Below are 24,011 nucleotides of genomic sequence, written 5' to 3'. Positions count from 1 at the left end.
AATCATTTGAAGTGTGTCATGCCCTTACTCATTTCACCCGATCAGGTGGGTTTCGTGCATGGGAGAAGATCTTCAGGTAATATCCATAAAGTGCAGGCTGCCTTGGAGAGGTGTGGTTTAGATGTTATTAAAGAGCCACTCCTGGTCAGCTGTGATGCAGAGAAGGTTTTTGATAGAGTGGTGTGGCCCTTCTTGAGATGCGTCGTAGACAAATTTGGATTAGTGGGGAAATTATATCAATATATTCATGTACTTTATACCAATCCCACAGCCAGTATTTTGCTAAATGGCCTTCTATCGGAAGAATTTCCCCTTTGTAGGGGGACTCATCAGGGTTGCCCCTTGCACCATTATTATTTATCCTGATGGTAGAACCGCTAGTCATTAGGCTACGCAACTTCCCAATAGTCACTGGGATTGTCGTGGGGGCCACGCCAATATAAAACCCTCTTATTTGCGGATGACATCTTGCTGCTCCTCTTCAATGCCAGGAAGGCTCTCCCGGTGGCGCTACAAATCTTTTCTCAGTATCAAAACGTTTCAGGATTTAAATTAAACCTTGTCAAGACTGAAGCCCTAGATATTTCTGGACTCTTACTGCATGATTGGCTGGACTTTCCCGTAAAATGGGCTGGGGACACTATTAAATATCTTGGTATTTATATACACAAACATCCAAGCCAATGGTATCAGATTTATATTCCCCAACTGGTGGAAAAAATGTGCTGAAAGTTAATAAGTTGGCATAGTCTCCCTGTCTTTGCAGGGTCATATTATGGCTATTAAAATGGTCTTGGCCCTGAAACTCATATATCTTCTCTTGATGCTCACTGTAGTTCCACGTTTGAGGGAACATCAGCTTTTGAAGAAAGTTTTGGGGGCATTTATATGAAGGGGCAAACAGGCACGATTTTCTTATCAGACACTAACTGCTCTGCAGACACAAGGGGGCTGAATGTTCCTGATTTTAAGGTGTATTCCTGGGCAATCAACCTCCTTTTTCTTGGAGATTGGTTAAATAATACCTCCAAATACATTGATAGCTTTTTGGTATCTGCCCTTTGCGGTCCTCTAGTTTAAACCCTAAATTTGTTTTGCATACCTCTCCTCAAGAGCTGCATGAGGCCAAGGTAACTCTGGGTTAGTGAGGACCATGAGGCGGACTTGGGGTTAGAAGCAGAAACTCTTAAAATTCTCACAATACGTCTCCCTTGAGTTTCTTTTAGGGGAAACCCGCGATTCCCACCGCATATATTGCCTATTCGACATAGTTTATCTATCTCTCCAGACTGGCTCTTTGGGAAGTTTATGGACCCCATCTCAGGAAAGTTTTATTCTTTTGAAAATAGTCAGGAGAAATTTGGTTTTCAACCCACTCAATTCCTACTATATGGTCAATTGCGAACCTTTTATCTACGCCACACGAAAGAGGCAGAGCATTCACTGGCGAATCCCTCTTACAACCTTTTATTAAGGCTATTTGTGGCTAAACAAGGATCCCTCTCTAACCTTTATACTTTTTATCAGGGTTCTAAATCCCATACCATTTTTTCTACCCTCCTTGGGAAGTGGCACGCTGATTTCCCGGATGACATGGATGACATCATGATCCGGAATTGCTACACCTCTATAAATAAAAAAAACTATAAATGTGAACCTTAGGAAAATGCAAACTAAGATTTTTCACAGGGCAATATACTCCCCTACCCGTGCCTATAAAGTGTGCCTCATTGCTTCTAGTAAGTGCATAAAATGTGGCTGCTCTCATGCTTCTCTCATTCACTGTTTGTGGACGTGTGAGCAGGTAAAGATATTTTGGGAGTCTCTGCATAAGCAGGTTTCAGCCCTTTATGATATGGAGGTTCACTGGTCTTGTTCTTTTTGCATTTTAAATAATGATTGTGGAGAAGAATCTCTAAATATTGATAACATTGTCTTTATCTCTAAGGTGTGTTTAATTGCCAAAAAATGCCTTTTACTCTACTGGATCAAACCTACACCCCCAAACGAAGACATGTGAATATATCTAATGATAGAACTGTTTCAATTGGAATATGGATTGCAATTTCCCCATTTCTCGTGCAAGAAGTTGCTCTTCAAAGACAGAGGCTCTTCCCCTTGGAAAATTAAATATGGGACTCTAAACCCGAACATCTTGCAATTCATATGTACTCTTGACTGTACTTATGGTCATTGTATTCGCTTCAGCTCCTGGGGGGAGAGGGTAGGGATTTACAAGGAAAAATTGTATAGAAATGCTGCCTTGTTATTTGGACATATTGTTATGGGAGTCTCTGTTTAGTGGACCCTTGGGCCGACCTGCTGGAGACTGGGAAAGGTGATCAATGTCTCTAATGGATAGCAGGCCGGGAGGCAGATGTTCAGGCAGGATGTAGATGCTCTTCACCCTGGAAGTTGGTACTCCCCAGGGAGGAGCCCGTAGGGGCCCGGCCGCAGGGACTTAGGCGGGTTGTGGATCAGGACAGGTAAGTGGAACCAGACTAGGACAGTAGCAATACTGTAACTGGGCTCAGGTTCTGGAACCAGGCAGGAACTGTAGCGAGACTCGGGTACTGGAACCAGGCAAGAATTGTAGCAGGACTTGGGTACTGGAACCAGGCAGGAACTGTAGCAGGACTTGGGTACTGGAACCAGGCAGAAACTGTAGCAAGAGGGTACTGGAACCAGGCAGGAACTGTAGCAGGACTCGGGTACTGGAACCAGGCAGGAACTGTAGCAAGAGGGTACTGGAACCAGGCAGGAACTGTAGCAGGCAGGCAGGAACCAAGCAGGTACTGTAGCAGGAATGGAGCGACAAAGAAAAGCGAGTCACTCTGGGGCACCGCGCAACAGGAAACCGGGAGGCTAACCCGTTGCAAGGCAAAGACTGGATGGCCGCAGCCGGCTTATCAAGGCCGCAGCGTCTGATGTCAGGAGTTGGGCGGAGTCACCACTGGCGGGAAACGGCCTAGAAAAGCGCCCAAGTGGCGCGCGCGAGCGCCTAGGAGCTGAGCGTCCATGGGAGACCTCGCAGCGGCGCAGCCCCAGCGGGGACACCGCCAAACAGGCCGCAAACCAGGCCTCTGGAAGCGGGAGCAGGTCCAGGAGCCTGGAGGTAAGGGCCTGGCCGCTGTGCTCGCGGCCAGAACCGCAACACATATAATTTTTTTTTTCCGTTGATGGACTTGTTGCAATATTCCTAATAAACAATGTTTGGAAAAAAAAAGAAAGGAGAATACAGCCAGCAAAAAGAGAAAAAAAAAAAAACAGGCAGCGAGAAGTGGAATAGAGGATGAGGGAAAAGGAGAAGAGCAGAAATTAAAACCAAAGGTTAGAAAACTTTTATTTTTGCTAATCAATATATGGAATATTGGGAACGTATACGTCTTACAAAGAGAGAATTTATGTTCTGGAAAAAGCAGAATTTGATTGTCTGATCTGGGCTTTTTCTGATGCCTGTTTCCCTTCTCAACACATATATCCCAGATGAATTAAATTGAGTCTTCACTATTTTTTGGTTTAAAAAACCTTAAAGAATGGTTTCTTGGGGGTGGGGGCTCACTTTCTAAATGATCAAGCCCCTGAAATATTCAAGAATTAGGAGGCTAAATCAGTCCCTTCAAAAATTTACCAGGGCTGAGCAGCTAAATTTATCCACTTTAAAAAAAGTGGCCAGCGATGGGAACAGAGCTTGGTTGGAAGACAGAAATTAGCTGGCTAGGCAGATAAACTAAGTGCTCAGGCCTAGGGGTAAGGATAACTGGCCTAAAATTAGTTAATCATGCTTGTGCCAGAGCTAGCTCTGATCTGACATCAAATACCCCCTCCACCAGAGCTGTCTCCCTCCTATCCCGTGGCATGAAGGGCTGAGCAGGAATCCTCCTCACTGGCAATCCTTCTCTCCCTCAATCCCACCCTGTGGCATGAACAGCTGATCACAACCCCCCCCACCAGTGATCCCTCCCACCTGCATAGTAAGATCAGCTAGTCTGAAACTTTCTGACCGGTGATTCCTCCCACCCAATGGCAAGAACAAATGATTTGGAAACAGGCATGGAGGGATCAGGAACTGGCTAGAGATGCCCCTCCCCCCAATCAGCTATTCTGGCTACAACATGTGAGGGAGGGAGGAATACTGACCAGGAGAAGGGTTCCTATTCCTAATCAGTTGTTTTTTTTTCCAGAAGGTGAGGAGGGTGGGATCACATGTCAGCGCTGTTCCCCATCAGCTATTGGAGCAGTGGGATGGGAGAGAAGGAGTGCAAGAGGAAGGGGAAATGGAGGAGTATGAATCTGTGTCCGATCAGACAGAGGGATGGGATGTGATGAGAGGGAGGGGTTTCTTTTCTAAGGATTGGTTGTAATCACTCGGAGGGGGTTTGTTTTCAAAACTCCTGCATGCCTGACTTAGCCAGCTAGATTTTTTTAGTTGGCTATGTTAGTTTAGGAAAATTTTCAGCTCAGTTGTTGCTGAAAATTCACCTAATCTTAGCCAGTTAAAATGTAGTCAGCTGTGTTAGGAAATCAGGAATTTTTGAAAGCAGGCCCCATTAGATATCAGTACATTGCATATATTGAGACTAGGCTGGAAAAACCTATCCTGGGGAGACTTCCACAGATCTCTGGACTCCTCACTCAATGCACTCACTACTAGTACCATGGGATCAAGTGTTCCAGATTTGCTTGTCACATATCTGATAACCTTATGGCAGGAGCAAGAGAGGCGTTCAATTTTCTCTCTTTTTCTATCCTTATGTATACTGTAGCTTTAATGATATCCCTTCTAATATACACTATACGGGGGCAGCTTTAGACTGCCCAAGCAGGTACTCTGAAAGTGTGAAAGTGTGCATGAGGATTAATCTCTGTATGTATGTTCCCTACACTGACCTCACCCTACCCCTTTTTACCCACATTGGAAGAGGCAGAGTAGTTTTCAGCAAACCTTTTCATTGGGTAAACGCCTATTTACCTGCATTAAAAGTTGTATCCTCCCTATCTCTCTGCATCTCAGCCTATAGCATACACTCAAGTCCCTAAATCATTATGGGAAAATACTCTTTAGAAGTCTTGACAGTGAAACCCAAAAATTCAGGATCCTCAGTAAGAGAGCAGTATTAAATCTCCCTATAGACTTGGAATGTTGAGAGTGTGTCAGATCCAAAGCCAATATCACATGTGCATGATTCAAAACTAAATTAGCAATATTGTCCTCTTGCCCATGCGAAAGAAGGGAACAATATACTTCAAGTCCTGGTTTCTTTCAAATAAAACACAACATAAATGCTTGATATTCCTAAACACATTTCCTTTTACATGGAAATGGATAGCAAGTAGTGGTGTGCAATGAACATTTTCTCACTTGGGGCTAGATTCATTAAGGTTTTTCTCCCATTTTTTGTCCATGGGACAAACCCTTAGTGATTCAGGTACTTGGTTTGGTTTTTCATTTCGTTATTTTTTTTTCACTTTGTTTCATTTCATCTATTGAAAACAAAATAATAATGAGAAATGAAAAAACAAAACAAAAAAGAAAAAAAAAGTCAGGTCCACCTCCCTCTGCCTTTACCAGAACTACCCAGACTCCTGTGGACCTCTCCCCAACCACTTACTCCATTTACAGGTTCCCAGTTGCTTCTGCCCTGCTGGGCTTCTATTTCAAAATGGTGCCAGCAGACCTGGAGTCCGGCGCCATTTTGTTGTATGGTGGTACAGATATATCTCTGTGCAATGAAATGGCATCATTTCCTGGAGCTGGCTGGGGAGGGTCCAGGGGAGTCTGAGTTGGTGGAGCTATCGGGGAGGAGGGGCTTTGGTGCTAGCAGTATCAGCTATTTGAAATGCAACAAAAGCAAACTAAATTTAATATGCTTTTGTTTTGTTTCATTTTCAAAATCAAGTGAAAGCAACGAGAAATTTCATTTCAAATAAAGCACATACCTAGTGAGTATTTACAACAGAATACAATTGACACAGTTCAACCCTTTCTTCTTGCACCTCTGTGCCTATCGAACAAGTAACATTCGCAATCTCATTCTTTTGGAGTAATTTAGGATGGTGGATATCCTGAAAACCCAACTGGTTACTCAAGAACAGGGCTGAAAACCTCTGTCTAGATTATAGCAGATTCCTTTCTTTTCTCTGTAATAGAGAGAAACTTACTTAACCACAGGGGTCTCTTTATTCCTTCTCTTGGTAAAAAAAAAAAAAAATCCCACCTACTACACACCCAGAGGAGTGCACAGGATTGTACCAATCCCTGTTCTAGAGACTGTCTTTGACTTTAACAAGGCAAGTGTGCCTTACAGGATCAATATCCGCCAATATCACTACTACTAATTTCTATAGCATACTACAGATGTATGCAGTGTTGCAAAGACGCACATAAGAGACACAGCCCACTCCATGGACAAGACAAGACAAATAAAACATTTCATGAAATGTATACTTTCCCATACTAAACATCGGTAGCTGAAGCCTCTATGCACCCAATTGGGCTTCCAAAATGTCTAAGCAGGAGTCTTAAAAAAATGCATGATCACACAGTAGAACTTTAAAAAATTGTATGGCTTCAAATACTGAACACTAGTAACTGATAATTCCAAGCTGGCAGCAGGTGGCAAAATCTGTTTCTCAGACTCTCCTAAGCCCCACGGGATAGTTATCCTCCAGAACTGGATAGGTGCATTCCTAGCAATATTTACACATCCACTCAAAGGAGCTTGCCCCTTTGGGACACCCCTTTGATAGTTTCCCACCTGCACCAACCTGCCTCCCATGGTGGGCTGCAATAGAAGAGAGACCCTTAGGCAAGGTCAAGTGTCCTCCAGGACTTCACCCCCCTACCCAGCAGAGTCCCCATTCTTTGAGCCCTGCTCATGACAAAAACGGCAAGGTGGATACTGGCTGCAGAGCGATTCTCAGCGAGAGCTGACTAATGCTGCAGGATCAGAAAGTTAGTCATGACAACCTAGCCAATATGGAACAATCCGATCCAGGATCTAGGGTGCATGCGATAATTTGTGATATTATTCTGAATATGGTTTCTGCTGGGGAATTCCCCGGGAGTGTGCTAAAGAATTTTAGAGGTATGCATGGGAAAAATTTTACTTGGAAACGTTTGTTTTGTACTTTTTTTTTTTTAAATTTTGTTGCACTTTTTTTGTTTCATTTAGTTATGTGTACAAAGTCATATTTATGTGAATAAAATCAGTTTTATCCAAGTAAAAATTTCCATGCATAAAGAAACAAAACAAAACAAAATGAAGGCACTTCCCTAAAGAATTTTACCATCCTAACTGTCGTGGCACAGCTCTTATCAGGCTTCGGAAGAAGGCTGCAGTGACCACGGTTAACCTCCAAATATCAAGGAGTATGGAGTGGCAAGAGGTTTTGGACTGCAACCTCATAAACATGTAAAAACCTGTGTGTTAAAACTGTGCTCAGAAAATCAGTGCACAGTTTCTTAAAGCGCAGGATAATTTTTTTTTAATTCCCAATGAAGCTGTTATGCTAATGCATCAGGAGTTTTAAAAAATGCATAGACCACAAAGTGTGTGCGCCGCACAGGCTGAATGCACATTTTGGGATGGGAGCGCTAAGAAGTAGTTGGATATCACTGGGGAATTGAGGAGGCATTGGGAGGGGATCCTTCAGTAAATGTACTGCCTGCCCTTTTACTTTTTTGTTTCTGTGGCCCTGCCTTGAGGCAGGAGCAGCTTCAGCAAAGGTATGATCTGAGTTCTGGCCTATTTGTTTTGGGTGAGAGAGGGGGAGGAGAGAACCATCCCTTTCCTCCACCAGCTGTTCCAGGCTGAACTGCTGTAGGGGCAGGTCCCTGAGAGAAGGAAATTTAAAAAAATAAATAAATAAAAAAGGACCAGGGATATGGGGGCTGGTGCTGGGAAGGCCACTAGGAAACCGAGGCAGTTAGGAGGGAAAGCCAATCCAAAGAATCCTAAAAGGCAGTCATCTCCAGGTAACTGCTGCTGCTCTCCGGCCACTTCTGAAACAGGCGCTGGGAACCTCTGACCCTCTGACCAGGAGGAAAATTTCCAGTGCTAAGAAAATGCAAATTACATCAGTGCACCTCTCTGCATCAGGGAGTACTGCTTCATACCCTCATTAGCATGAATCTTCATACCAGGGTGCAAGGCTGACCACACATTTTTGAACACACATTTTGTGAGCATAGCACTCCTGCCTGCATCAGCATTAAGGTTTACGCACGCAAAATGTGCCTTCAAGTGCAGGTAAAACTGTTCATTCAGCTGAATGCACCTTATTGCATTAGCCCATTGGTAGCGTTGTTGATCATTTCAAATTCTGATGATAAATCATGGAAGAGGAACTGGATGTTGGATTAATAATTGGTCATGTAAGAATGAAAGAGAAAGACGATGAGGCCCGAGATATTCTACCAGCAAATTCAGTGGAGGCCATCACTGTAACAAAATGTGGACATGTTTGGAATAGATGTGAAGGACAGTGGTTAAAAAAAACAAAACAAAACAAAACAAAACAGGGTTGAGAGGCGAAGTAAAATAGACAATAGGAGAGGGAGCTGGTGTTGGGCTAAGCATGGAAATGTATATGCTCATCTACTCAAAGTGGTAATGAACCATTAGAGAGGAAGAATCCAGACTGGGCAATCTTTACCTGCCATCATTTACTGTTACTATGGAGAAATAATGTTTAATTAAAAAGTTTGTTAGAAGGTGCATTTATTATTAGCTTTCTGCAATTTGAATACATTGCTTATAACCTCAGTGGCTCAAGTTTCAGTTTCTTGCATGATGTAAATGAGTCACAAAGGGCTCTAAAAAGTCTCCTGTGGTTCCTGCTGCTGTGATCAGAAAATTGTATTGCGGGCAAGATGGTGACAATCTCTTCTTTACTAGACTTCGTTGACTCTAAATAGCTAAACACTGTTGTTTTTTGTTTTTTTTTAGCAAACTTTCTTGAAATTTAAGAATTCCTCGAAAATGACCACTTGGTGCTTGATCTGAGATTTCATTGCTAATACATTTATTAACGAGCATCCCAGACCTCGTAATTTGACTCCCTGCTTTTAATATCATACATTTATACTGTCAGGTCAACTAGAGTTTACAAATAAAAGCGCAAATGCATTACAAATTTGTTCCATTGGAAAAAAAAAACTATCCACATTCAGCAATCAAAATATCTCAGTACTTTTTGTACAGAAGCAAAAACTATGAGACAAGTTCCCATTGAGTTTTTTTGATTATTTTATTGTAAGTAGGCATCAGTCTGATATAAACAAAAAAAAATCGCATTATTTCTGAAAGAGTACAATAGAGGCTCAGTTGCTGGCACGCGGTACTTCCAGTGTAAAAGTTCACGCCAAAACAGGATTAAAGGAGGCCCTGCCTCTCGAGGCATGGGCCGTATAACTGGGCAGACGTGCGGCAGGCAAGAGGGAGGGGGGCACAGCCTAGGTGCGGAGAGGGGCGGACAATGGGATTAGGGGCCAGTTCAAACCTGAGCATGAGCCAATGAGACAAGGAAGGCTGCGTCTCTGAGCTCGGGTACTTAGAGGTAGGGCGGGGTGGGGGGAGCACATTTGCAGCCTGGAAGCGAGAGCAACAGGCTGATCCCAGCACGGCTGTGCTACAACAGTTTTGCTTTTACTTTCACTTTGCCTCCAGCACGGCTGTGCTGTAAGAGGAGCAGATCAGCTATAGGAGCAGGAACGATTTCTTTGATTACATCATTGGGTAAAGTACAAAGATTTTGTGGCTGATAGGCAAAATGTTGAGAATATTAATGGTAATTTTGTGTTGCTAAGGTCTGGAAGGTATGCTCACCCCCCCCCCCCCCCTTTTTGCATTGAACTGGCTCTGCATTACCAGTACTTTATTTAATGAAAAGGCTTTGAATGCATGGCTGCTTCTGCCTGGAATGTTATTTTATTTAAGGAAATGCCTTAGCACATGGCTGGTTATATATATTTTAACTATTATATATTTAGTGAAACGCCATGGGCACATGGCCACACTTTACCTGTTATTATATATATATTTTATGAACTCATGGCTGGCTTTCAGCACAATGCTTGCTCTGCATGTTGCTGTATTTATTGAAAGGGCAGAGAGTGTAGGGCTGGTTATCTTTCACTTGTAGCCTTTTAAGAAAGGCCATTGAAGGGGTCTGCACATGGTGAATGCATAGGTGGTTAGAGCACATGGCTGGCAGTAGCAGGCTTGGTAGCTCAGTGGTTAGAGCACTGATCTTGTAGGCTTGCTTTACTTTAAAATTGACGTTTTCTATGTATTGCTTTACCCCTCGCTCTCTAAATTGCTAGGAAGAGGGCAGGCTTCATGTCTACCATGCTACCTCAACAACCTGTGGATGTGCTTTGTTATACCTAAGTAATCTGACAATTAAAAAGTAGCCAGCATCCCGTAGTTGGGAATTCTGATGATATGTCTATGGGACAGCGGTACGGCATTTGAGTGCTCAGCCAGGTTAACAGGATGTTTTTTATATTAATCCTAAAGGTGATATTTAGTATTCGGTTACCATTTAAAGGGACAGCTGTCCCATGTGCACGTTTATACTGAATTATAAGGGGTACAGGACCCTCAGCTTGATAGATATGATTTAGGCTCCGCTATGCAGCTCTATACAAAGTAAATTAAAATATTAATGAAAGGTCGGCTTACATCTTAGCATGGTATTGTGGTTCTTATTGGAAGGGCTTACCAGCAGAGGTCAGCACATGGCAGCGGCCATTTTGGGAGGTCAGCACATGGCAGCGGCCATTTTGGGAGGTCAGCACATGGCAGCGGCCATTTTGGGAGGTCAGCACATGGCAGCGGCCATTTTGGGAGGTCAGCACATGGACTTTCAGGATTTTCTTTTACTATTACTTTTCTTTTACTCCCCAGGCCCCCCCCCATGCGCCGGCACTCCCGCCTCCCCACGGAGTCTGGCCGCCCCTCCCCCCCCCCCCCCAACCTTCCTCAGCTGCCCCCACCCCCATCCTATTCCCGTCCAGCCCCCCCAAACTTGCCGGGCCCAAACGTGCGCCCCCAGCCGCTGCCCCCTCCCCCACCCACCCCCCCTTAGCAGGTGTGCGCACACCCACGTTTGGCTACCTATTCATATGCCCCCCCCCAAAACTGTGCGGGATCTAACCATTTAATATGTCTACACAGCATGGCTACCACTCAGTTTGCTATGGCTTCTGCCCCGTCCGCACTTATGCCGGACCAGGCTCAGGCTCCAGCCAAGCAAGCACTTTGGAAGCCAAGCAAATTGCAGGAAAACTTCTCGGCAACGCCAGAAGTCGAAAAACGTAAGACCAAGACACAGAGGAATAAGAAGAGGAAATCCGCAAGCACACGACAACCGCGTAGCATCAGCCATTTGGGCTGCTATGTACCGGAGCAGCCCCCTCCACGGGGCATGACCCCTGCAGCACCGACCCCTGCAGCACCGCCACGAGAGAACTTCGGCAATGTTACCGAACGACAGCTGCGTCAGCTCATGGACCAAACCTTGTCAGCGGCTGCTATCCATGGCACGGACAGGGTGAAGGCAATGCTGGATGCCTTAACGCATACCACTAGCCCATCCCCTGGCTCAGTGCCCATCGGTCCACAGCACGGTGCAGCGGGCAGCTCCAACAGTTCAGCTGGCAACACCCAGCCACCAGCACGTCAACAGACAGCTCATGGACAACACGGGCAACCGCAAGAAGGACAGAACTGTGAGTACCCTGATTTAAACCGGGGCCAGGGTAATGCGCAGGTACCCCCAACACAGCCCAGTTACCCACCACCAAGGAATGGCAGCGAAGTGTGGCTGGGGCCACAAAGCGCTCCTACTGACATTTTCGCTGCTATGAAAGCTATTTTCGATAACTGGCATGGGCAGGGTAATGCTAACACTAGCCCAACACAGGAAACAGGGCAGTCAGGACGACCCATGGGGGATATTTTACTTGTGACACCAACCCCAGCCACAGCTACAGCGGTTGGAACAACGGTGGGTCAGCTGGGGACCAATGGGCACAATACCACTGGTAGCTCAGCCACGAATGGCAATAACGCTGCACAATACACATGTACAGTGGGCTCACTAACCGCGCATGTGTCAGAGGCGTTAAAAGAGAAAATATGGCGCAGCGAATATGTAGATATATTCGAGCTGCTCAGGAAGGAAGGGGAGGGTTCCGATCCCAAATGCCACGAAGCGTGCAAACTCTCAGCTAGGGAGAAACCCTTCATCGCTAAGACGCTAGCTAATTGGTCAGCAGGATTCAGAATTCTGTCATCCATCATAGGTCAAAAATTTCCTGAAAAATGTTGCTCCTTAATTGCTTACCAGGACGTCATTTGTGGTGCTTATCGCACGTATGGCGGTACGGCTTGGTTGGAGTATGATGAGCAGTTCAGAAGGAATATGGCTGTGAACCCAGGTTTAGAATGGGATCGCAAGGATATTGATCTCTGGCTCTCAAAAATCACACCGTACCGACCGGTGCAGGAGGTTGTCCCTGGCTTCGCTGGCAATGCATACCAGCCGAGTACATGGTTAACTCCTCGCCAACATACTTTTACGGGAAGATTTCCATTTCGGCAAGGTCAGCCCTTTCGTCAAGGGCAAAGGTGGGGGCAAGCCACTAGATTTAGGGGCGGGGGGACTCCCATCTGTAGGCTGTTCAACTCTGGTTTTTGCAGATTCGCTGCTGCCTGCAAATTCAGACACGCCTGCATGGGATGCGGTGCAGGCCACCCTCAAACAAAATGCTCAAGGGGAGGAACCATCCCCCACACAGAGCAACAATAAATTCATTAGAGCACCTACCCCCATTAAGATACATAGCTTGCAGGTCTGTTTAAAGGGTTATCAGCCCAAGGAGGCCAGATGGCTATACGAAGGGTTTTCCCAAGGTTTTCACATACCTTTCATGGGGCCAAAAACCGCCACAGAGGCTAAGAATCTGTTATCTGCGAGGAATAATGAAGAGGTCATTGCACTAAAGATCAAAAAAGAAAGCGACATGGGTAGGGTGGAAGGCCCATTCAATGACAAACCTCTACCTCATTTTAGGATTTCCCCTCTTGGGGTGGTTCCCAAAAAAGAGCCAGGGGAATTCCGAATGATTCACCATTTATCCTTCCCAGAGGGTGGGTCAGTGAATGATTACTTGGACCCCGAAGCATGCTCGGTCGCCTATGCCTCATTCGACCAGGCATTAGACATGGTGAGGCATTGGGGGCAAGGGGCATGGTTGGCAAAAGCCGACATTGAATCAGCCTTCCGCTTGCTTCCAATACATCCAAGCTGCTTCCATCTGTTGGGGTTTCAATTCCGAGGTAAATATTACTTCGATAAATGCCTCCCGATGGGCTGCTCTATATCTTGCGCCTACTTTGAGAGGTTTAGCACATTTGTGCAATGGGCTGTAGAGCAGGACATCGGGAAAGGGAAAATCATACACTATTTGGATGATTTTCTGTTTACCGGCCATAGGGACACACAGGCCTGTGCGCAAGCCCTCGAAGCATTCACCCGGAAAGCTGACAAATTAGGTATTCCGCTAGCTAAGCACAAATCAGAAGGACAGTCACAAAAATTGTCATTTCTCGGTATCGAAATTGATACTCTGCAAATGGTCACACGCCTACCGCCCGCAAAACTAGAAGCGTTATGCGCCAACATATCTACTACCGAACAATCACGCAAAATCACGCTAAAACAAATGCAGTCACTCATTGGTCACCTCAATTTCACTTGCAAGATCATGCCCATGGGTCGCCCCTTCATTAGAAGATTGTCCCAAGCCACAGCAGGTATTCGCAGGAGCCATCATTTCATTAGAATCACCAAGGAGCTCAGGGAGGACCTCATAGTATGGAAGACATTCCTAGGGGAATATAATGGGCGGACAGTTTGGAGGGACCCAATCATGACCAATAGGGAGCTGCAGCTCTACACCGACGCAGCGGGGAGCGCTGGATTTGGGGCCTATCTGGCTGGGAAATGGTGCGCGGAACGATGGCAAGTACAGTGGGAAGCCATGGGTTTACTCAGAGACATCACTTTTCTCGAATTGTTCCCCATTGTTGCAGCAATACTCATGTGGAAAGCATGTTTCCACAACAGAAGAGTGGTTTTTTGGTCAGACAACATGGCGGTTGTACAGGCGATAAATTCTCTCACCGCTCACTCCCCTAGGGTCATTAGGCTATTGCGGGATTTAGTACTGCTCTGCCTGCGCATTAACCTGGTCTTTAAGGCTAAGTACGTTCCGGGGGAAGCTAACGGCATCGCTGATGCATTGTCTCATTGTCAGTGGTCTCGTTTCAGATTCCTGGCTCCGGAAGCAGAGCATGAACCTTATCGCGTCCCTCCTCGGATTTGGGAATTAGGGTGCCCGGAATCGCCTCCATATTGAGATCGGCTCTGGCAGAGAGTACGGGGAGAGCATATGCACGCGGCTGGAGCTTGTTCCAAAAATTTTGCCAATCGAATAACACGCAAGTTCAGGGGACAATGACAGAGAGAAATGTAATGACAGAGAGAAATGTAACAGAGTTCTTGCTCTACCTCAAGAACTCGGGGGTATCAAGAGCACAGGCAGGGCAACATGTAGCTGCTATTGTTTTTGTCTCCAAACTATGGGGTATAGGCACAATTAGCAACTCCTTTCTCATAAAAAAAAAGATATTAGAGGGTTGGCGGAGACAAGAACCAGTTAGAAGGGACGCCAGAAAGCCTATCACACCAATGCTGCTACAAGCACTGGTAAAGGAGCTCCCCAGCCTAGTTTGGGACAATTATGAGGTAAAGCTATGGACCGTGGCTTTTTCACTAATGTTCTTTGGGCATTTAGAAACAGCGAGCTTATCCCGAGGGCAAAGGTGACCACCAGGGCATCGGATGGGGGTCTCCTGATAGAAAACATAAGGCTGGTTAAGGAGACGGTACAGATCTTTCTCAGGCGAGCAAAAACTGATCAACGGGCAGTAGGTCGCTGGATTACATTATACCCGGCTCATACGGGGGAGATATGCCCCGTAAGGGCTACGACAGAATACCTCAAAGTACGCCCGCTGGGGGGAGGGCCCTTTCTAAAACACAAAGATGGCAACGCGCTATCGCGTTACCAGTTTATCAGTATACTACGCAAAGGCTTGGAAAAGATAGGGGAAGACGCGGGAGCTTATCACACACATTCATTCCGAATAGGCGCAGCATCCTTTGCCAGCAGCAGCAGTTTAAGCGAAGATCACATTAAGGCGCTAGGGCGGTGGAAATCCGGTAAATTCAAAACATACATACGACCCAATAACCAGACAGCCCAATGAACAGTTTCACTGGGAAACATAAAAAGCATATATTTACCGTCCTGTTACACATAACCGTTTTATTTTGTCCATCATAGACTCATCAGCGGGGAGCGCGAAAGTGATATGGATCATGGGGCACTCGTACATTTATTGGGCGCACATTAGAACCAAGAAAAAGACCTCCAGCGAGCACATGGGCATACCGCGTAGCAAGGCCAGCTTATTCTGGCTCGGCAAACGAGGGATGAGGTGGGTCCAACTAATGCCTTGCATCCTCCAATACGCCAGGCAACTACCACAGCCTGATATTATCATCTGTCATTTGGGCGGTAACGATTTGGTCGCAGTCAAAAACATTGACTTAATAATCACGATCAAGAAGGACTTGACTGCAATTAAGGCTATATGGCCAGCCATGGTATTGGTATGGTCCCACATTATCCCCCGATTGGTATGGAGGGACACGAGGTCGCACAAATCCATCGAAAAAAGCAGGCGCAAATTAAATAAAGAAGTGGGCACGTGGTTGAGAGCTATAGGGGGATATGTCATCAAGCATGATGATATTTCGCTCTCATGTTCAGGCATGTATAGGCCGGATGGGGTTCACTTATCAGACGTTGGGGTAGATATCTTCATCCTCGCCCTGCAAACGGCCACAGAAGCTTTAGTTACCGTATTTTTCGCTCCATAAGACGCACCTGACCATAAGACGCACCTAGGATTCAGAGGGGGAAAATTAAAAAAAAAAAAAATTGTGCTAAACCGGCTCTGCGTCTGGGCGTCTTATGGAGCAAATTAGGGGAGTGCATAGTTTTTTTTTTTTCTCCCCATTTTGTTTTCGGGTCTGGGGAGGGCCATTTCGGTCCACTCCCCAGATCAGAAAATTTTTCTTTCTGTGGGAACCCCCAAACCCCCCCCCCCCCCATCCCCATCCCAACCCTTTAAATTAACAACCTCCACCCCCCTGACCCCCCCAAGACCTGCCGAATTAATTTCCTGCAACCCCCCACCCTCCTGACCCCCCCAAGACCTGCCAAACGTCCCTGGGGGTCCAGGAGCGGTCCGGGAACGATCTCCTGGGCGTGAGCCGTCGGCTGCCAGTAAACAAAATGGCGCCGACGGCCCTATGCCCTCACTATGTCACTGAGACCGACCAATAGCAGCGGTCGGTCTCAGTGACATAGGGAGGGCATAGGGCCGTCGGCGCCATTTTGTTTACTGGCAGCCGACGGCCCACGCCCAGGAGATCATTCCCGGACCCCCGCTGGACCACCAGGGACGTTTGGCAGGTCTTGGGGGGGTCAGGAGGGTGGGGGGTTGCAGGAAATTAATTTGTCAGGTCTTGGGGGGGGGGTCAGGAGGGTGGGGGGTTGCAGGAAATTAATTTGTCAGGTCTTGGGGGGGGGGGGGTTGTAGGAAATTAAGTCGGCAGGTCTTGGGGGAGTCGGGGGGGGGGGGTGTTTGTTAGATTTTTGTTTGGTTTTTTTTTTTATATTCGCTCCATAAGACGCACATACATTTTCCCCCCACCTTTGGGGAAAAAAAGTGCGTCTTATGGAGCGAAAAATACGGTAATTAGTGGGGGTAGAAAACAAATAAGGTTTTACTGTTTCCTACTTTGGCGGGTGCCCTCACCGGAGCATAAGGGGATGTATCGCTGCATAGAGGGGAAGTTTTTGGTGTTGGGGGAGGGGGAAGGGGAGGAGCACAGCACCAAGGACTTTGCATAGGGGGAAAGCGGGGGCATGGATATAACTAAGCATGGCGGAGACCGAGATAATGGCCGGTCTGGGGGTGGCCCAATGAAGGCCTGGCATAAGCAATAATCGCGGCCCGCAAGGCCAGGGGTGGGAGGAGGCGGCAGAATACTGCACGGAGCGGCAGTAGCCACGGAGGCGTTCACGGAGCGGGATGCCAGTGGCGGGTGTTCCCCTTCACGGAGCGGAAGGCGGGATTGGCATTCACGGAGCGGGGTGCCAATGGTATACCACCTTCACGGAGCGGAAGGATGGAGGGCTGCCGTCTCCAAAAAAGCATTGGGGTGGGAAGAACAAGGAAGGTACCGATGAGGGCGTGGCATTTAGCTAATGCCAATTGTTTAAGCTGCTGCAATATAAAGTAATAAGGTTATAATGTTAAATTTTGGCTGTGGCCGTTTCTTCCACTTAATAAAAGTTATCCTGGTTTACCTACTCTGTTGTCGCGTGGTCAAGGGTGGGGAGGGGCGGTCGTCCGTAAGCTACGGCGTGCCAGAGTTAAGGAGGCCCTGCCTCTCGCGGTATGGGCCGTATAACTGGGCAGACGTGCGGCAGGCAAGAGGGAGGGGGGAGGGGGGGAGGGGGGCACAGCCTAGGTGCGGAGAGGGGCGGACAATGGGATTAGGGGCCAGTTCAAACCTGAGCATGAGCCAATGAGACAAGGAAGGCGGCGTCTCTGAGCTCAGGTACTTAGAGGTAGGGCAGGGTCGGGGGGAGCACATTTGCAGCCTGGAAGCGAGAGCAACTCTCCCACCACCCCACAGCGCAAGGGGATACTGGGATTGGGGGGATAAGTCGTCACAGCCATAACAAAAGGAACAGCGGGTGCCCTCACTGGAGCATAAGGGGATGTATCACTGCATAGAGGGGAAGTTTTTGGTGTTGGGGGAGGGGGAAGGGGAGGAGCACAGCACCAAGGACTTTGCATAGGGGGAAAGCGGGGGCATGGATATAACTAAGCATGGCGGAGACCGAGATAATGGCCGGTCTGGGGGTGGCCCGATGAAGGCCTGGCATAAGCAATAATCGCGGCCCGCAAGGCCAGGGGTGGGAGGAGGTGGCAGAATACTGCACGGAGCGGCAGTAGCCACGGAGGCGTTCACGGAGCGGGATGCCAGTGGCGGGTGTTCCCCTTCACGGAGCGGAAGGCGGGATTGGCATTCACGGAGCGGGGTGCCAATGGTATACCACCTTCACGGAGCGGAAGGATGGAGGGCTGCCGTCTCCAAAAAAGCATTGGGGTGGGAAGAACAAGGAAGGTACCGGTGAGGGCGTGGCATTTAGCTAATGCCAATTGTTTAAGCTGCTGCAATATAAAGTAATAAGGTTATAATGTTAAATTTTGGCTGTGGCCGTTTCTTCCACTTAATAAAAGTTATCCTGGTTTACCTACTCTGTTGTCGTGTGGTCAAGGGTGGGAGGGGCGGTCGTCCGTGAGCTACGGCGTGCCAGAGTTAAAACAAAAAAACAAAGGGATGAGTGACTTTCCTGTTGCTCGTTGCTTTTGGCTACGTGCGATCGGCGAGCCAGGGTAGTGTCTGTACAGGTCACCGTGCTCCTCCAGTTGCTGGCCGCACTCACGCGGGAACCCTGATGTGTTGCTCTCGGACTGGTCGCGCGCGCGGCCCCCACCTCCGCCGCTCGCTCGCGCATGCGTTCCCGCCCGCATTCCATCATGGCGGTGGCGTCAGCCCGCAGAGCTGCTTCGTCCCGAGGCTGAATCTGTTGCTACCGCCGCCGTGCTAGCCGGAGGAGGCGGAGGAAGAGGAGAAGGGGGCGGGGAGACAGGAGCGCCAGACACGGAAACGGAGCGCACGCGACAGCCCCCTTAGCCCGCAACGACAAACGCAGCCGACGAGAGGAAGGCGCGCGGGCTGGTGGCTCCCCGCCCAGGGTAACGTCTCGCACCGTTTTAAGTGGTGGGGTAAGTTCCGCGAAAACGTTTATGGGAGGGGGAGGAAGCTCCTTGGGGACGGGATTCCTCGAAAGGCTTAAAAACAAAACATAAGTGTGCCCACATATGTTTTCCCCCCCCCCCCCCCCCCCCCCCCCCCCCAGTGGCTGTGCGTTCCAACTTTTTTTCTTCGTCTCCCTCCAGAGATTCCTGTCTGGTTTGAAGGGCCTCTTGTAGTCCCTGGGAAGGGCGGCTAGCTGGCTGGCTGCATATTTCCCTCCTGCAGCCCTGGCGATAGGGGACCGGGTCGTGCACAACATTAAGCTTTAGGTGCAATAGAATCCTTTGCACTGCTCGGGAAATTTACCTCCGCTGCTGCTTGCCTCTCTCTCTCTCTCTCTCTCTCTCTCTCTCTTTATGCTGGAACTTTTTGAAAAATGTCTTTAACTACTTTCGGGCTGCGGCGCAGGAGGTACTGCCTGGAAATGCCACGTAGCTGACATAACTTGAGTTCAGTTTGCAAAGCGATTGAGCGAGACCCATCGTTCTTTGAGTGTGGTTGTTTCTTCCCTTCCCGCTCTCTTAGTTCTTTCCTTTGGTTCAAAATTAGTTTTTGCCCACTCGCGCGTGTGGAGTAGGGGGAGATTTTTAGATGTGTTCTAGGAGGGAATTCTGGAGTGATCTTTCGTTGCAGTCTGCTCCTAAAGTCACAACAAAGAGCTATTGACTTCTGGGTGACGTCACCTATGTGTACTGTTACTTGGAGTTGGGCTGCAAAAGAGACCTGCAGCAGGAGGAAGAGAGACCTGTCATCGCCTGCAAATTAAACACCCCCAGCAGTCAAAGGACCGCTTTGCTCCCACGTTACCAATTCCAGTTTTAAGATGAGAAAAGAAAAAACGTTTTCATTAAAAGTTACAACAGAAATCTTTTGCTCATGCTTCTACTTTTAATAGTGAATTGAAATGTTTCAGTCACTTAGGACAAGGGAAGAACTGCCATGCTGCTGCTGCTCAGCAGGAAAGAAATACAAATTCATCCCACATACTGGGACCCCTATAAAGACGAACAGTTGCATGCATAGGACATAATTATTTTATAATAATAATAATACTCTTAGCTTCCTGCTGAGTATTTTATAAATTCATTTTCAGTATTTATATGCTTTTTAAGGAAAAGGCAAGACAATTATGTACTTAGAGTACTGGAAGTTTGTTAACCTATCAGACTCATAGATAGGCTTGCAGTATAGACAATCACAACATAACTCTCATTTTCTATGGAATTAAACCAGAAAACCAAAGTGAAAATTCACAGATACTTATATTTATTTATTTATTTTATTTAATTTAATTTTATATACCGGCAACCGTTTGCACATCGTGCCGGTTTACAAGTAACTTATAACAAAAGATATATAGGCATAGCCTTTACAGAGAACGGTGTATAACATAAATGCAGTAACAGAAAAATTAACTAAATAACAAGGGGAAGGGATGGGGGGGGTAGTCGAGACAAAAGGGGGGGCAGGGGGAGGGTGCAAACAGATACATAGGGATACGATATGAATAGGGATTCGAGGTAGGAATATGTACACTGGGTATATACAAAAATTGTGTGAATCTTTAGAGGGGGAGGGTGTTGGGTGTAGGTCCTGGAAGGGGGGTGTTGGAGAGAGATGATGGTTGGGCTAGCGTGTTAGTTGGTGGAGATGATGATGAATGGGGGTATGCTTGGAGGAAAAGCCAGGTTTTGAGTTTCTTTTTGAAAGTAGGTGTGGATGTTTCGGTACGTAGGTCAAGAGGCATAGAGTTCCAGAGGGAGGGGCCTGCAAGGGAAAGGGCTCTATTGGTGGTGGAGATGAGTCTAGTGGATTTTATGGAAGGAGGGATAAGAGTTCCACGGAGGGAGGCACGGGTGGGTCTTGTGGAGGTACGAGGGAGGAAGGGTGGGTGTAGCCAGTTGTAGTGTTCGTTGGTAATACTTTTGTGGATGAGGGTAAGGGTCTTGTAAATAATTCGTGAGTGAATGGGAAGCCAGTGGAGATCAATGAGGGTGGGAGTGATGTGGTCTTTCTTGTTGACATTGGTGATGATGCGTGCAGTAGCGTTTTGGAGGAGTTGTAGAGGTTTGATGTGGGTAGAAGGGAGTCTAAGTAGGAGAGCGTTACAGTAGTCAATTTTTGAAAAAATTATGGATTGGAGTACCATACGGAAATCGGAAAAGTAGAGAAGGGGTTTGAGTTTTTTGAGGGTTTGTAGTTTGAAATAGCAGCTGCTAAGGATAGATTTGATATATGGTTTGAAGGTTAGTTGGTTATCAAGTATAACACCCAGGTTTCTTGTGTCAGAGAGAAAGTTGGGGGAATGGAGTGTGGGGAGAGTGGGTGTGGCTGCATGTTTAGAGGAGACGAGGAGGAGTTCAGTTTTTTGCGGATTGAGGGCTAGGTGCATGTCAGTGAGGAGCTGGTTTATGGAGGCGAGAATGGTGTTCCAGTTTTGGAGTGCAGTGAGAACAGAGTTTTTGAAAGGGATGAGAATTTGCACATCATCCGCATAGATGAAGTGCGTGATACCAAGGTTGGAGAGGAGGTTTGTGAGGGGGAGCATATAAATGTTAAATAAGGTGGAAGAGAGGGAGGATCCTTGGGGAACGCCACAGTCGAGATTAACAGGAGGGGATGTAAAATTGTCGGTGAGGACTGTGTAGGTACGGTTTTGGAGGAAGGACTTTATCCAAGAAAGAGCAGTACCTGAAATTCCTATACTGATGAGAGTGTTGATGAGGATGCTGTGATTTACGGTGTCGAAGGCGGCGGAAATATCTAGCATGGCAATGAGGTAGGAATTACCGGCATCCATTCCTTTGATGATTGTATCAGTAAGGGAGAGGAGTAGGGATTCCGTACTGAGGTGTTTTCGGAAACCGTATTGTGTTGGTTGGAGTATATTGGATTGTTCTAGGTAGTCAGAGAGACGGGAGTTTACTAGTTTCTCAATGACTTTGGAGAGGAAAGGGAGATTGGAGATAGGACGGAGGTTAGATAGATTGGAGGGATCAAGGGAGGTTTTTTTTAGAATGGGTTTGCCTTATTTTGAAGCACTTATTTTTGCCTTATTTTTGCCTTATTTTGAAGCACTTATTTTTGCCTTATTTTGAAGCACTTATTTTTATAACTGTATTTTTGGAATCCACACTGGATGCTTGTTTTCTGGAAGTTGCATAATTTAAGACTTTTACATAAATGTATTAAATAAAAGGTTAACAGCTATTGTAAGCAATCTTTCTTGTACTATGAGACATATTACAGCAGTATTATAGATAAAAATCAAACTCAGTGTTCACATTCTGTGGATCCCTAGAAGGCTAGAGGATGGGAATAAATAGAAAAGCTTAACCGGCATGGAGCGGCAGTTACTTCCCTTAAGCGAAACATGGGGGTAACCTGCACGGAGCGGCAGTTACTACCTTGGGAAGCTTGCTGGGCAGACTAGATGGACCATTTTGGTCTTTTTCTGCCGTCATTACTATGTTACTATGTATTCTGAGTGCAAAAGAATTGGTATTCTAATGTAAAAATTGAGACAAACTGTGCACCTGAAGTCATTTAAAATGCCATAAGCAGACTTCATTTAGATAATTCAGTTGTCAGTTAAAATGATTTAGATTGTGTTTTCATATAGTTTACTTGTAAATCTACATAATGTTGAGAAATTTAAAAAAATAATTAAGGTTTTCTGTTTTATCCTTATTTTATGCTGTTTAAATCAACCCTCCCAGAATGGCTGCTTGGGTCTCGGGTTTCTTTGCTGGTAGAAGGAGTAGAGGGGAAGTTTCCTCCAAGCCTAAATCTCTCTGTGCTGCTCTTACTCTTCAGTTGTCACTACTGTGGTGGCAGCCACCTTCCTTCCCTCCCTGGAGACTGAGCATGTTACTTCTCTGATTTGCCAGATAATGTACCGGGGGTTGCATAACCTTTAACACCCCCCCATTAAAGCTGCAACCAGAAATCTGATAGAAACATGTACTATACCATTTTAATCAGCATTCAAAATGGAATTAAGCAATATATAATTAATAGTTGGTGTGCCCACCATTAGCTTGTAAAATGGCTTTAAAACGAGTGGGGTCTAAACAAAAATTGTTAAATTGCATCATTTTCCAAATGTAATAAGACCAATTCCAAATTTTGATTCAGAGGTTTGGTGTAATAACGTCCTTGACCACTTTCCTTGAACATTAAACTCTCCACCTCATCCTTAATAATAGCACCTATGTTTTCAGCAGCATTCAAGTCTTGAGAGTTCCCTGGCCCAATGTTCTTACCACAAAAATCATAGCCATTAATGCTGCCATTAAGCAGCTGTTGCATGGCGCCTTATCATGGACAAATGTAGCTTCGCCTACTTAACAAAATGTTTTCTGGCTCACTCAGAATCGGGATAACATTTTTGGCTAAAATTGTATTCCATAAATAGGCACCATCCCAAGATTTCCCATGTTCTTTGATTACGCGCAACATTTTCTTCATTGTGAACATGACAAAAAGACCAATGCAAGCAGAGTTTCTGACAATTTGGCAAAAATGTTCCTTGTCGCTAATTTCATTCAGTTTTTGACCAAATTCAATTATTTTGAAAATTTGGTTTTCGAATTGAGCAAAAAAAAAATTCGTTGGAAGGAGGTAAATGAAAGAAATCATCATCCTAAAATTTGTTACCAGTTCGCCAGCCTGTGCCTCTGTTGGATATGGGTTTCGGTTTTCACTGGTTTTGAAATGACATGAAACGTCTGGATACCAGCCCTGACTTGATAATGATAAACTGTTCCTCTATCAACTTTTCCTCCTCTCATCAAAATCATTTGTGCCATCTCGTAACAGCTTTTTTTCTTCTTGTTGCTGGGATTTTCAGTAATGTTTTGGCTTTCTTGAAACAATTTTAGTGGTCGGCCATCATCAAATTCCGTAAAACACTTGTTGGCAGCCTTGACCCATGTCCTCTGAACCCAACTTTCATTTTGACCTAATTT

General features: G+C 46.3%; 1 protein-coding gene across 2 annotated transcripts in view; it reads left to right on the top strand.

The window, feature by feature from the left end:
* Positions 1-9,585: 9,585 nt before the first annotated feature.
* Positions 9,586-24,011, top strand: part of LOC115093978 (fibronectin type-III domain-containing protein 3A-like) — a 249,858-nt gene continuing 235,432 nt past the window's right edge. The window contains exon 1 of one of the 2 annotated variants that reach the window (XM_029606523.1): positions 9,586-9,740. The gene's annotated coding sequence lies outside the window, so the exon portion shown is untranslated. Of the gene's footprint in view, positions 9,741-18,740; positions 19,011-24,011 lie in introns of those variants that run through there. The other variant, XM_029606522.1, reaches the window with a different exon arrangement.

This window comes from Rhinatrema bivittatum, chromosome 6 (assembly GCF_901001135.1).
Source record: "Rhinatrema bivittatum chromosome 6, aRhiBiv1.1, whole genome shotgun sequence".
Classification (NCBI taxonomy): Eukaryota; Metazoa; Chordata; class Amphibia; order Gymnophiona; family Rhinatrematidae; genus Rhinatrema; species Rhinatrema bivittatum.
Note: the sequence above shows the minus strand (reverse complement) of the source record. Positions and strands in the feature narration are given on the sequence as shown.